Raw genomic sequence first — 16,237 nt, forward strand, 5'->3', positions numbered from 1 at the left:
AAAATACATCTATTACATTTAACTGGAATAGGGCAGAGTGAATCAGTTTCCCAGTTCTGAAATGTTAAAGGGCAGACATTTCATTTTATTTCTTCCTGGCTTCTCTACATTAAAAAAAAGATTCCATTCTTGACAGACGGCAGCAGTAGAAGGCCTTGTTACAATGCACGGTCATTCTGGTGAATGACTTTGATTACCCCGGGTCCTGGTGCTATGAAAATCTGGTAAAACATATAAGAATAGTTTCTTTTTAGTAAAAAAAGGAAAATGCCAGGAAATTCTCTCTTGAAAGAAGAAATATCCCTTCCTATGGAAGTGAGAGAAAAAGCTGAAGCATCCTTATTTTACACAAGGTAAATGCTTTAATGAGAAATGGATAATTTTGTTTTTGAAATTTGAAAGATATACTTTCTCTCTCTTGTTTTTTTTTTCTTAACTTAAATCAACCTGAAATTTTATATGAGTATATAATTTATCTTTAATTCTTTGAATTGAGTCTGTTTTAGAAACAACAACAAAAGTTCTTTACAAAAGACTTTTTAATATAATTAAGATTTATAAGACTGAGCTCCATGAGTTTAGGACTGATGTCTTTTGGAAAGTTACAGAAATTCCATAGCTTGGAGAAGGACCTGCCCCTAAATCAGTGCTCCATAAATGTTGTTGAATGAATTAATGATAATTTATATTTAGTTTGGACTAAATGACCCTTAAGTAAATGAAAATTAATAAAATAGGTTGTTTTATTGCTAGCTCAAGTCTGTTTCACAGTGAGCCCAGTGAATATTAGATAATATATATTCTGCAACTATTGTGATGCATTTCTAAGTGGTATCCTATTTCTCAATAAAGGATGTCCTTGTGGTTAAGTGGCTTTCGTTGCTTTAAACAACAAAATCCAGTATGTAAAAATGATCGGTGTTGAATTAGTTCATGGTACACCATTATTAGAAACATTTGGGCTTCCCTGGTGGCGCAGTGGTTAAGAATCTTCCTGCCAATGCAGGAGACACGGGTTCATGCCCTGGTCCGGGAAGATCCCACATGCCGTGGAGCAACTAAGCCCGTGGCCACAACTACTGAGCCTGTGCTGTAGAGACCACGAGCCACGACTACTGAAGCTCGCGTGCCTAGAGCCCGTGCTCCGCAACAAGAGAAGCCACCACAATGAGAAGCCCGCGCACCACAAGGAAGAGTAGTCCCCGCTCCTCAAAACTGGAGAAAGCCCGCGCACGGTAACGAAGACCCAATGCAGCCAAAAATAAATAAATTAAATAAATAAAATTAAAAAAAAAAAGAAAGAAACATTCAAAAATATGCTGAAGTTCATAGGCTAAAAACCTAACTTGGAAAATAAAAAGTTAGATTGTTTCAGGAAATATACCAGGACTAACATTTATTTGGTGAAGGGAAATTCTTCTTTCAAAACTGCAATACTGGCAGTACTTTGAGCTATCGGCTATTCACTTAAAAGTGAATGCATGTTGTATTTTGTTTATTAACAAAATGCACATAAAATATTGCCCCCCACACCTAATCACTTATTAATAAGATTTTATTATGATCGTATCTAAAATATTAATTTTATTGATTGTAGCTTTTGAATATGTCTGTTACCCAGTGGAATAATTTTCAAGTCACTGCTAATGTGAAAATGGGCCCAGTCTCACGGTTATCCAAAAATAAGCCCCCAAACCCTTAAAGTATAACACCAGTGACCTTAATTCTTGCATTCAAACTGAAGTATACAAAAGTCTGAAAAACGAGACCCATATTAGAGAGACACATCACGCCATTTTAATTATTTCCAAATAAAAATCTAAAACTTTTTCAAATACACACACTTATACAGATGGAGGTGGGGATAAGGTGGTACCAGAGAACCTCTTTAAAGGGATAGATCATGAGATTGAAATCATTTCATTGAAATTTTTCTATAAATAAAGAAGACTCACATTGAACTCGCTGCTGCTTTTACATTTTTACTATATATAATATTGCCAACTTTTTCCATAAAATGAGGCATATGATTATATGTATGTTGAAAATGGTATATAGTAAATATATAAGATTTTTTGATAGTTGCTGATTTTAAGAATTTCTTTTTCTCTTTCATTTCATGTATACCTATTTCTTACATCTTATAGTTGCAGTTATTTTAACTTTCTCTTGAGATTAACTTAGAAATAAATAACTATATTTCAAATTTTTAAAAATCCTATAAGATTTTTTAAGATAAAATCATTAAAAAACATTTGTGTATGAGAGTCTCTTCCACTGAATATCAGAATGTATGAAAAACCCACTCTGGTACAATTATTTGGAAAAACAGAAAGTAACTTCTTAAAAATAAAATAAAGAGAAAAGGCATAAAAGGCAAAATTTTTCAGCCCCAAAGTAACATATTTGTTAACAAAATTATTGCACAAAACAAAAAAGTATAAGGAGAAATAATCACATGTAATAGCACTAGAAATAGTCAGTGTTAAGCTTTTGTTTGCCGTCAAATAGATGCATTAGTAAAGTTCTTAAATTGTGTGATAAATAGTAGGAACTATAGGAATGTTTGTCTTTGCTATTGTTTTTGTTATTATGTATTTTATCTAAATTATAAGGTTTTTTAGATTTATCTTGTGTTTAAGGCCCAAAGGTTTAGAATATATCATATAGTTATATAATTAGAGAGGTCTTACTAGTTTGTATGACATTTTTATTATTCACTATTATCCATTTTCAGAAGGTTTGTAAATTATTCAAATAGAAAACTAATTGGACAGTATACTTCTTGAAATATATTCTTGTTAAACTAAGTTACAGCAACTTAGTCATTTTAATGCAATACCCAATGTTTGTAATATTATGGATGAGCACTATGTGAGAAAAATACATTTTAAAATATTGTAAAACCACTAGTAAATACAGAGGAAAAGTACTACCTTTTCTTAAAGTTAAAATTAGAAAACAGAGCAAAGGCAAATGTTTATATAGATACCCACAAATAAAAGCATTTGGAAAATAATTGAATCTTAATTCTAACTATACATTACATAAGGTATTACATATACATATAAAGTATTAAGTTACATTGAATATTCTAAAGTCATTACTTTTATAACTTAAAAATTACCTATGAAATAACAAAGAAAAAGCTCAAGTTATACATGTGATGGAGAATGATTCAACTCAAAGCTCATAGATAAGTTATTTAAGATCTGGATGAGGATGAAAAAACGTCAAAGCAGAATACAATCTTTGCTACAACCGAGGTGATAATAATTATGGGACTTAAGGTGGAGAGATGATCATTTATATCAGGGGATTTAGTTGGGCTTTAGGATGAAGGAGGGAATGTCTGAAATGAAATTTGAGAGGACAATATCATCAGGGAGAAATTTCGGTAAAGTAGGTTAAACAACTATAGAATGTAGATCAATCAAGGGGGAAACACATACATACGGAAAGCATGTTGCGGAAGTGAAAATAATTGTGTTGAGAACTTTTTTGTTTTTATTGTGGTTTCTAGTTGTTATAAAATGCCCCTAGGAAATTAAATGTGAAATGAAAATTTTTATCACTGGATAGGAAAATAGACTAAATATAATCACTAACACACAGTACTTTAATGTAGATAAGGCTGCATTTGAAGTGTTTCTCGTGTATTTATTTATTCTTGACAACAGATATGAATATATTATCTCCATTTTACAGATGAAGAACAAAGACCCAGAGACATTAAATAGCTTGCTCAAGTAAACACAGCCAATAAAAGGCAGATGTATTTATTTTACCCAAATAGTCTGACCTCAAATCTGTGCTCTTAACAATTACACTAAATACTGTTTCTCAAATTTTTAAGAGTAATGTCCTTGAACAAATATAACAACACTTCAAATTCTCATTGTTCTTCCACTTATGAATTCAAGCTATGCCATTTGGTATAAAAATTTATTTTTCCAAGAGTATCAAACTTACTAGAAATCTTATAAATATTCTTAAATATTTATTCTCAGTACCCTCTCTGTTGTGTTCTTAAACCTGAATACGTAACATGAGTGGAAAAATGACAAACTCCTTTATTTGAAGAGTAGGGAACTTGCAGATAAATAAGATTATATTTAGAAATTCATCATTCCTTCTTCTATTGAATGGAAAATAATTATTGATAAAGAGCAGAGTGGTTGTTGCAAGAATTCAGTGAAATAAAATAAAACAAAATATATGAGTAAGAATAAACAATCTGAACTATATATACTATACATGCCAGGTACTAAAGAATATATGGATTTGATTCAAATCATGCTTTATTCTTTCTATTTTTATCTTGGACTATTTTTGTTCATTTACATTGAAAATAAATAATTTTCCAATTATTTATTGAAAAAGTACATGAGTGTACTCAGCAGACAAATTCAGAAAACTTGACAAAATCTGTAAACATTGATTTAAATAAAAATATCACCCAAGAGTTCTTTGAAGAGAGTCACAACAAATGTTTGGGCTCTGAGTCAGCCTTTGGTATTTGTTTTCTTTGACCACCCTGAGATCACTGATTTTAACTATCTTCTGAGGTCTGGAGAGTGAATATTTCTCAGCTGCCCAATTTGTTCTGAAAAAGTTAGCTCTCAGGAGAAAGCTTCATCTTTCAGACCTCTTTTTCACATTACCCTCTAGCTGCCAATGCCACGGTATATATACTCCTAAGAGATGACCCAAAGTTTCTAAGATGTCTTCTAAGTAGCTAGAAGGGAATATCAGAGATAGTCTCTCTCTCTCTCAATCACACACACACACACACACACACACACACACACACACACACACACACGCTTCCACAAACACAGAGCTTGTAGTCAGTAAATTGTAGATTGGTGTGGTATTTGCAACACTGCTTATCTGATTTCTTCCTAAAGATGTTAACTTTTACAGAGTATCAATCCTATGCAAAGTTGTGAAATAATCAAACCATGCCTTTAGTGCCTTTGGTCTGACACAGAGTATTGTTCCTTTTTGAAAGGCAGCTTATTCTAACTCTTCTGTTACTCCATGTCCTTCATGTGCTTCTCCTCCTACGAATCCCTCCAGCCTGCCGCATTGACACCTACATAAAGGTCTGAAAAGCTCACTCCCGAAAATGTATGTTAATATCTTACCAGCTTCAAAGTAGTTCCTATTTTATGTGTGTTTTGCATTTTCCTATCTTCCATCATCACATGTGCTAGAGCATCATCTTTTGCTCCCTGAACAATCTCAGCATTTTTGACCATATATGTATGAGTTTATATCTAGACTCCCTATTCTGTTTGTTTATCCTTATGCTAATACTACACTATTTTAATTATAGTAGCTTTATAATAAATCTTGAAATTATGTAGGGTATGTTCTTTTCCAAAATGGTTTTAGCTAACTTAGATCTTTTGTATTTATATATAAATTTTAGAATCAGTTTGATTATTTCTTTGTAAAAAGACTACATTAAGTCTATAGAGCAACTTGGAGATAACTTCATAATATTGTTTCTCCATTTATTTTAGTTTTCTCTAGTTTATCTCAGCAATGTTTTATAATTTCTAGTCCTCAGCACTTACATATATTTTATCAAATGTATCACAAAGTATTCATGTTTGTTGATGCTACTCTAAATGGTATTTTTAAAATGTTCAATCTCTAATTTTTCCTTGCTAGTATATAGAAAAACAATTGACTTTTGTATATTAATATTGTACTCTGTTTCCTTGCTAAACAAATTTGCAAGCTCTAGTAGCTTTTTAAATCGATTCCTTAAGGTATTCAATGTACACAAACAGGTCAGCTGTGAATGAAGAGTTGTATTTCTTTCTATCCAATCTACACAGTCTTTATTTCTTTCCCTTGCCTAATTCCACCAACTAGTATTTCTAGTTTATTTTTGAATAGAATTAGTGAGAGTGGAAAAACCTTCCTGTGCCCAAACATAAGAGTAAATTTTATAATTTCACCATTACATAAAATATTAGCAGTAGCTTATCCAGTTTAGAAAGTTACTTGTTATTCCTAGTGTTTACTGTTTAGGTCTATGATCCCTTCTGAACTAATTTTCTGTTTGATTAAGGTAAAAGTTGAGGTTATTTACCTATTGTTTCATATGGATATCTACTTGTTCCAAAAGGATTTGTTCTAAAAGCATCCCTTTCTCCACTGGCATTTTTGTTGAAATTAATTAACCATGTATGAGTGTATCTATTTCTTGATATTCTGTTACATTAATCTATGTTTCTATACTTACACCAATACCATACCAATGTGATAAAGTATGTTTAGAGTAAATCTCTGAATCAGGTAGTACATGTGTTCCAACTTTTTTTTTCTCTTTGAAAGTCATTTGGGCTTTTCCAGGTCCTCTGCATTTTCATAAAATATATAAAATCACTTGTCAATTGCTACAAAAATAATAAATATTTTTCTGCAGTATTAATTTAGATTGTGTTAAATCTAGATTGATTTATTAATGATGACATTTGGAAAAGTCCATTTAATAAAAAAATTATCATGCCTTCTTATAATCATTATCATACTTCACATAATGTATATAACAAATAAAACATATACAACAAAAGAGCCTATAGTCATTGGTATAAAATATTATGATCCATCAAATGACAGTGAGGTGTTTCTAGAATTTGGATCAGATGATGACTCAAGGGTTTGTTTGCTGGCCTTAGAAATTATGTGGATAATTGAGGACATACACACACACACACACACACACACAATTTGGAAATGTAACATAAAATATCGTCTTTTAGAGCAATCTAATAAGGAAAGATACATTCATATCAAATTAAACAAACTAAAAGATTAGGCCAGCAGAAGAAGTCATCACTTTCATAGGGAAAAAATAAGCATGTATAGATGACAAGGGATAAGTAAGAGGAATATTGCAATTGTAGTTCTCATTATAATGTGGGAGCTGTAGGCAAGAAGTATTTCATAGAAACAATGAGCTTCCTGGATTACATACTATGAGTTAACTTTGTCATAGCACAATAGTTTAAAAATCCTAATTCAAACTCATAGTCTTTTGATAGTGTTGAAAATTCATTTGGTGGGAGTATGGATAAATTGACTTTCAATTAATGAAATTACTATAACAATTCCTTTATAAATACTTAAGAGATTTAAGTGTATCCTAGCATTTTTGCTTATTTGGTACTGCTTATAATTTTGCACTTATCCATTATTAATACATGGAACGCATGAGTCAGAAAACACCCATACTCATTAAAGTTAGAGGTAACGTACATAGGCAAGGTTCCAAATTTTATTCTACTGGTAAGTTTGAAACTTTGCTTTTGCCATTTTTCTTTTCTTTTGTAATTGTAATTGGACTTACCTCAGTAGGAAAATGTTTTAAACTTGACTGCAGTTTCCATATTCTCTTAATTTTTCTTTGCATTTTATTTGATATATTTTTCTCAAAAAACATAGTAATGGTTTAAATGTAAATAATTAAATATACCATTCATTCTTGTTAAACATGTTTGGGAATTAAAAATGACTGTGCCCATTGGCTCCTCTTTTCTGTTAGTGGCTGGTGTAGGAATCAGGCTCTGCATGACTATGCAGATTGAGACTGGGAAATGTGAAAGGCCAACAGAAGAAATAGGAGTTAGCAAAGAACATTAATTGTTTTTAATGACGTGCTCTGTTTAGGTTAGAGTGGGCCTAAATTACAGTTTGTCATTTTTATAAGAGTAAAGCAGTTCACTGATATCACATTAGATTATTTTATTTATATTACAGGGCTCCTTACTAGTTGGTAACCCCTGAATGTCATCTGGCTCATCTATTTCCGTATCACACTCTAACATGGCCAAGAGTTCAAACTGAGTTGCCCCTACCTACCTTTCCATCCAGAAAAGACTTAACACCACATATCTCATTGATTCCAGGTCTTTTACCCCAAAGTCTATAAGGCTATTTCTTAAAAATTCCCTGACTCATTGGTTAAAATATCTATGAATTGAGTCAACTATGCTAGAGACAGGACTGTGGGTTGGAACAAGGCTTTAATTCTGAAATTGGGGACTTCCCTGGTTGTCTAGTGGTTGAGACTCCACACTTCTACTACAGGGGGCACAAGTTTGATCCCTGGTTGGGGAAGATCCCATATGCTATGCGGTGTGGCAAAAAAAAAAAAAAAAAAAAAAAATTCTGAAGTTTAAGAGGCTGGGAGCAGAAAGGTATAAGCACCCTTTACATCGTTGCACAATTCCTTTACCTTCCAGAAGTAACTGGCTACTTGATCAAGAGCCTTGAACCTGGTGCGACATAAAGGAGGTTTAGTAGCTCAAACAGGTGGCTTTGGAGCCTCTAACCTTGTCAGAGAACTTGAGGGAAACATGTCTGGAGCTTTAGCATAGATATACAGGTATCCAGTTGCTGACTATGTGTAATGCAGGTATTCTCTTGAAAGAGAGATCATTTTGGTGATCCTCTGCTAAAGCATTAACAAGAAAGAGTCTCTGATATACATCTACTCTTTAATTTAGCATAAAAGAACCTCTTTTATTGCCCCTTTTCATTAGTACTGGTACATAAACTTCAATGTAATATAAGGTTGCCTTTAAGTAGGCATGAACTTTTCACTGTTTCATATATTTTTCATTTTAACACTGTCTTCTTCGCATTCATTCTAACAGTAGTACAGGCCTCTTGAACTTAGGTCTGCATGTTGCCGAACATTGTGTAAAAACCTAGTTTATATACAGACGAGAGCAGCAAGATTCTCACACACATGTTTCTTTTCTGGATGTGAAAAATAATTAATTGTCCATTAAACACTCTCAGTGTCCATTACTCCTGGCATGTGATTGTACTGAACAACTCTGTATTTTTCTGCTTATTGTTTTATCAATTCTCACGGGTGGGTAGGGTTGAAATACAATTTATGTGCAGCTATACTTTATCACTTTTTCACCATTATGAGATTAAAAGGTCAATACCATTCTAAAGGTCATAACTGACAGGTTATTTGCAATATTTTTATAGATTTACAAGAAGAAAAATTAATTTGTTGCATCTGTTCACACTAGAAAAACTGTTTTTGGAAAAGTCTTTCCTGTAGTAAAGATTCATAGTTCTGCTGTTTTAGGTATGGCCTATAGTTTCAATAATATTGTGGGGCTTGGAATGTAAGTGTAACTAAAGGCACAAATTCTGTGCCTCAGATAATCATAGGATTATAAAATAGTTTCTACTTTGCCCTCAATTTTATCTTACCTACCTGTCTGATAAGCATCATGTTTTAGCCTTGGTTTCCTAGAAATCAGGACATGAGGAAAATCTTACATATTCAATTATTGTTGGAGGAGTGGTGATCAACTGAAAGCAAAAGTGTAGAAAAAGAGGGATAGGGAATAAAATGTCATGTTTTATCAAACTGAACATAGTTTCAAAAAAAAGTACGATTGCTCAGTTATGGAACATCTCCATGAGATTACACAGCACCACATAGAGCAGTTCCTTGAAGGAAGAAAGGAAAGACATTTCTGTTAGTTGCTTTCCACCTCCTGTCTCTTGTAATCAAAATCTTTGTGAGGCATTAATTCACCTAAACTGGGCCACTAGGAAGGCAGGAATTTTCAGTTGGACATGAGTCCAGCTCAGGTGGACTGGATGCTGGAGCTGCTGGAGCTCATGCCTTGGAGGGCACACAGGTGGTCATGTCTAATATCCATCCCTGGTCCTTTGGCACCCTGGGACAACTTACGGTGTTCAGAGATGAGAGGCAGTCACTGGAGCCAGGATTTTAAAATCATTGCCTTCACTCTGGAAGTGAGGGAAATGAATGAGACCCAAGTAACTATGAGTGGTGTATTGACTCGGTCTCTAACAGTTTACCCTTCATGCCAATTAAATAGCATACACTCTTATGATATACAAATCTGTTACTAGTAAAAGAGGCCCTGAATTCTATCTCAAGAAAGAAGGAGCAACTACAATCCCTCAGAGTAGAGGTCAATGTCAATATCCTTCAATATAGTCCTTGATGTTACAGGTGATCCTAGAATCAAAGTTGATATTTATCTTATACTTCCTTTACCATTCATTCTAGATTTCAGTCACCTTTGGACAACATTTTTATTCTCACTCATTTGTCTGATGGAGTGATGAGAATTTCATCTCTTGAGGCATAAGACTGTTGATAAGAATTTTCCTACTTCTACCACTCAGTTTTCAAACCTTTAACTTTCACCAGACCCTGTTAAGTCTCTTGCTCTGTAGTTCACTAGGACCTAGACCATTTTGATGTTCCAGAAAACAACATGCTGATTCACTATATTAGTGATATACTCATTAGACCAGGGAAGCAGTAAGTAGCATGTGGTCTTATCTACTAAGACACAGGCAAACCAGAGGGTGAGAGATAAAGTTTCAAAGATTCATCCATCTGCAGTTATTTGTGACGTTTTTGTGAGTCTAGGGCTCTGTGACATTAGAGGAAATTCTCCTAATTTATAATACTTGTTACACTTTGAACTTCCAGCCTATAAAAAATGAGGTGTGGTTTTTAGTGGACCACTTGAATTTTAGAGGGCTTGTGGTTACTGTTCTGGTGTTTTTATGTGGTATTTTAGAAGATAACTTGATTTGAGTGAAGCATAGAGAGGGTGCTACATGATATTGCAGCCTACCACTTAGGTATATAATCCAGCAGATCTGATGGTAATAAATATATCTGAGGTAGGTAAGGATGCTAGGCAGAGTTTTAAGGGATTCTCTACAACCAGAAGTTGTATAGATAGAGGTGGAAAAGACAAAGGCCTGGTTGAAAGTTTGGCATGGTGTAGCGCCACTATGGAAAATTAACTACTATCTCATTGCAGTGCCCCCTCTCTCCCTGGGATGACCAGGGTTTTGGTGATGGGAAATATTCCGAATAGGCAAAGATACAAGCAATACACTTAGTTATCCAATATGTATGTCTGATGTGTGGAAATACTCTAAATTCTGTGCTGTGGTAGAGAACTCTGCCATGAGGTCGATGGCCTGAAAAGAATAATGCAAGAAGCTTAGGGCTAAGGAGTTCTAGGGAAAATACATATGGATTATTTAGAACACTTTAGTAAGGGCTGGGTTGGAGACTACAGAAAGAGTAAATCATGATTATTCTCCCTACCATGGGAAAGAGGAAGCCATGGAGATGGATGGTTATTCTTACTGATTCAAGCAGCCAGCATTATAGTAGAGAAAGATAGAATCTTCCATTCTAAGCAATTCTGAATATTAAATTTGCTCTGGATATAGATTTGGGCTCTCCTGTTCTCAATTCACACTTTTTTCCAAGAACTAAGTAAACTATACCACCTATACACTGAAGACCCCCAAATTCAGTATTTGGGATCATTGGAAAGGCGGCCATATTTTCATAGAAGATAGTGATGGAGCAGACAAGGATGTAGGAGGACTGTGAAAAAAATGTACAAACTTGGAGGCCAGTCAAGAAATGTGAGTATTTTAAAAAGGAAAAAGAGTTCAACTGTATTGAATGTTGTTGCTAGATCAAATAAATTTAGATATCAGATCTTAACAAAGCAAAGTCATTTGAAGTGTTAGGTGCAAAGCACACATAGAGGTTGGTTAAAAAGTGAGTAGGTATGTAGGTGAAGGCATCCTGAATCCACTAAGAATTTTACAAACAATTTTCCATTTTCTAGCAATTTTTTTTTTACATTTTACACATTGACATCAAGCATAATTTTGCCATATCTTAAATGATGACTGCTAATCTACTTCTTTTTTGTTTTACTAAAACCATTTACCCTTTTATCTCCTTCACTCCTTACTTCACTGACTTTTGATCTAAAAAAATAAAAGTGAATATATCATGAGGCTTGACCTATTGCCATTTTCCTACTCTATTAATCTCTCTACTTTCTTATCCTGTCACTATAGATCCACTGACTAACCAAAAAAAAAAAAAAAAAAATGCAAGTAACTAATTAAGATAGTGTGTCTATCATTTTACCTCTTATTATTTCTTTGTATCTTCATAGTAATCCTATAGGAATATCATTTCTTTTACTCTCATTTTACAGATGAATAACCTGACACTCAAAGTCACAAAATACGGAAGTGGTAGAAGTGGGTTTGAAACCCATTCATTCTGATTCGATACTTGTTTTTTGATCACAGCTCTCTATTAAACCCTCACCAATCATTTGAACTACCCTTCTGTTCAAATTCCTCATACCTTAAAGCTTCCCATGAATTAGCTATTGAAAGATGTCATTAATATAGAGTAACCTCTATGTCACTTCTATCCTCTTTCTCAGCTCTTGACCTTGCCTTGTACTTCACTAGAATTATTAGGGTCAGAAGACACAAGATAGGTATTTTCTTTGTCAATCACATAGTATTTTTTATTCAGAAACTCAACTACATGCTTCCTTTTCCTCAGTTCCAAAGGCTGGGTGCTCATTTCTTTTGCAAGGTTATATCAACTGTCTCTGCATTGGATTCTATCTTCTTCCATCTGTTTCAGTACTGAAATATTGCCCTATATTTAGGACTTTCTCTCTTCTACATTTTTAGTTCTCTTATCAGTTGCTCTTTTCTCTGTATGTATAAAAATACTTAAGTATTTCCCATAGTGGTTAAAAAATAAATCAACAACAACAACAAAAATATTCTCAAACCTGTGTACTCCTGTAACTATTTATTGAAATAAAGAAATATCTAAAGCTGCCTAGTAAATGTAGTCATAATCAATGCCAAGATATATCCAAAGTGAAATTATTAGACCTTTTGAATAAAGAAAGAGTCTTAGCATACTCAAGACAAAATAATAATAATAATTTATTGAACTACTATGTGTGTGTACCCAGTTTATTCCTTATCATTCCATTGTGTGACTGTAGCAAAATCTGTATATTCATTCTATTACTGATGGACATTAGGGTTGTTTCCATTTTTTGGCTACATTATATGTAGTGTTGATACCAATAGTTTTGTTCAAAGTTTTAGGTAAATATGTATAGTAATTTCTATAAATAGGTTACTTATCTAACAGTGGAATTGTTGGGTAATATGGAATAATATTGTTCAGTTTTAGTACAATACTGACAGTTTTCCAAAATAGTTGGGTCAATGAACACTAGATGTTCAGTTGTTCCATAAAATTGCCAACACTTGATACTGTTTTTCTTTTCATTTTACCTGTTCTGTTGAGTGTGAAAGATTTCTTAAATTCAGAAACCAGTAAGCATAGAGGAAAAAAATATACAAGTTTACCTACATAAAATAAATATGTTCTACTTATCAAGAGACACCTTTAAGAGTCTAAAAAGGCAAGCTTCAGCATGGGAAAATATATTTGCAATTCATATATTTGTAAGATACACATAAATATTTACTAAGAAATTGAATAAATTTGAATTTATTCAAATAAATTTCTATGAATAAATCATAGAAAAAAATGAACAAAACACTTGAACAGGGCTTTTACAAACAAAGGTATCCAAATAACCAATACATATATGAAAAGGTGCTTAACTTCCCTAGATGTTGGGGAAAAGGCAAAATAACACTTTATACCAATCAGAATGGCTAATCTGGAATATATTTTCTTTTGTTTCTACTAAGTTTCTGGAGTGATACCAATTAGTCATATCTTTAACTTTTTGAGTTTGTATTTCCTTGACTCTATGAGTAACGTAAATTTAAAACCCAAATCCTACAAAAGAGCAGAATTACCGTATATGATTTTTCACGAGAGCTTGCCTTGCATTCTCCATCTAGCATTCAGGCCATTTTGGAAGATTTCTGTCATGTAAACACATGTACTTTTTATTTCCTGCTGATTTTTCCATAAAGGTATAACCCTTTCAAAGTCCCAGTTTCATCCAAAATATCGATTCCAGCTGACCATCTTGTGTCAGTACAAAATATTGTCTCCTATTCCCTCTAAGGCTATCCAACCTTGGGATCTGGGATAAATATACCATCATAGGCCTTCAGGGAAGCCTTGGTTTCAGGGGCAGTTTACTTGTCTGACTTTCCACTTATTTTCACTGTCAGCCTCCTACCTCCTGGTTTGGAACTAAAAATGTTAGCAGTTGGATTTGAGCCTGAGCTGAACGTTTCTGCATATCATACAGACTGAAAACATGTCTGAAGATCAAATTGCTGCATGAGAATATGTAGAATGAGGAGAGACTATAAGCTAGAAAAAAAAAATCTACTGGAATGTTCACATTTAAGAGGCAAATGGAGAAAAATTAACAAAGGTGAAAAAGAAAGAGTAGAAGAAATTTAAAGTAGGAAGTTTTCCCAAGATGTTTGTTAATGAAGAAAAGGAGAGAAACAGTATGATAATTCATGTGAGGTTTGCTAATAAGCAGGATTTTGGTTAATTTGATGAGACAAACATGAGCAACTGCTGACGAGGAGGATTCTTTTTGAAGGAGAAATATGGAGGAATTTCTGAAATATGGAGGAATAAATATTCCAAGATTGAGTCATTGTAAAATGTCTCTCTTTAAGGAATGATGTCGGATCTATATGATTGATATCTGACTGACATTTTACAACATTTCCATGTATGGAACAGTATGGATCATTGACCAAATAAGTTGTTCCAACTTTAAACAGAAAGTTTTCTTAGTCCTACCAGTTCATAGAGATCATATTACTCATCTCTACTCCACTGAAGAAAGCCATTGCCAATATTTGCATATCTAAAGGATTATTTGACCATATGCCTCTCTTATAACCCTAAGCTTGCTCTCCTCCAAAAAATGGCAAGATTATTTCTCCAATTAATTAATTGATAAATTTGTCAGCTTCTCTCTTTTTCTTCTCCTTTTGTTCTCTTCAATTCCCAAAACTGTGCCATCTGCTATGCACAAAAAATTGTGCTAATATTAGCTATCTACTACTGGTGGCTACTTATGCATAGCTACTCTCCAAAAATTTCATGCTAAGCCATGCCAAGGATACATTTATATATTTTTTTAATTTGCTTTGCAAGTGTATTCAATATGTCCTTATTGTTAAATAAAGTGGACATTTTTCAACCCTCATTTTCTTTGGACTCTGAAAATTTTTCATATCTATCGCATAACATTTTCATAGTTATATATGTACTTCCAATGCTGCCCATATTACTCAGTTTTGTGTTCTGGATTCTCCTTCCCTGACTGTATTCCAATGCTGAGGTTGCTCATCTAACCTTGAGACATCTCTTCTTAAGAAAGTCATACATTCCCAGATGTTTAAATGGTGATGATAGTGACGGCAATAATAGCTAACATTCGTGAATATGTATAAAACTCTAGACGTATGACAAGTGTCTTGCATATAATATCTCATTGAATTTCCACAATAATCCTCTAAGATCAATGTCAAGAGGTGCCACTGCAATCCCGCTTTTGCAGGTGAAGAAACTGAGGTATAATCCTTTGATTAGGAAAATTGTTTGTAAATGGTCAAGCTTTTAAACCCAATTTATCTAGTACCTCTGCTTGTCTATAAGCCCATTGTACTCAGATACTTTCTTTATAGCCCAGAAATCTTATTTTTTCTACTTGGTAATATCTTGCAGACAATTGGACAGCTCCACTCAAATCTTACTTGTCCCAAACTTAACTTGTGATATTATTCCATCAAAATCTCTCTTATTCCTGAATCTCTTTCTTAGTAAATGGATTGACATTCCATTAATACAGTTATCGCGCAAGACACCTTTGCCCACCTGTCACAAAGCACCAAAAATTCTTTATTCTCCCTCCTACATTATTTATTTTCTCCATTTCTACTGTCACCTCTTTCCAGCTGCCACTGTCTTTCTGTTAACTGCTGAAATGACCCTTAACTTGTTGATCTGAATTCCTTTTTTTTTTCTTGCTTTCCAATCCAGTATTCAGACTGCAAAGGAAACAGTTTACAGAAACACGAACTCATCCTACTGTTATCACATGTAAGGTATCTCCACAATTTCTCTTTTCTACTTAATAAAACTGCAAACTAAGAATAATTTCAGGTTTTTTTTTTTTCTTGATATGATCCCTTCCTACTCTTTTAAGCTCATTCCATAGCAGTCTCTTCCTCTCTTTATATTCATGTTGAACTTTCTTTTTCAGGAGGCCTGGGCTCTAGAAAGTTTTTCATCTGTTAGGAAAGTCTTTGCTTGCTTCCAAATGCACCTTACCCTGTGTTGTGTTATACCTCCATGTGGTATATTTTCTTGGCATATTTT

The 16,237-nt window shown here is 33.5% G+C and overlaps 1 protein-coding gene and 1 pseudogene across 1 annotated transcript in view; one reads left to right on the plus strand and one right to left on the minus strand.

The window, feature by feature from the left end:
• The window catches only part of LOC149743909 (uncharacterized), a 200,468-nt gene that overhangs the window by 51,839 nt on the left and 132,392 nt on the right, over nt 1-16,237 (plus strand). The window lies entirely within an intron of this gene.
• The window catches only part of LOC149743910 (FUN14 domain-containing protein 1 pseudogene), a 49,411-nt pseudogene continuing 33,174 nt past the window's right edge, over nt 1-16,237 (minus strand).

This window comes from Delphinapterus leucas, unplaced genomic scaffold, assembly GCF_059928025.1.
Source record: "Delphinapterus leucas isolate spDelLeu-1000000601 "Yukka" unplaced genomic scaffold, BTC_Dleu_Yukka2 spDelLeu_asBTCV2_sq57, whole genome shotgun sequence".
Lineage (NCBI taxonomy): Eukaryota > Metazoa > Chordata > Mammalia > Artiodactyla > Monodontidae > Delphinapterus > Delphinapterus leucas.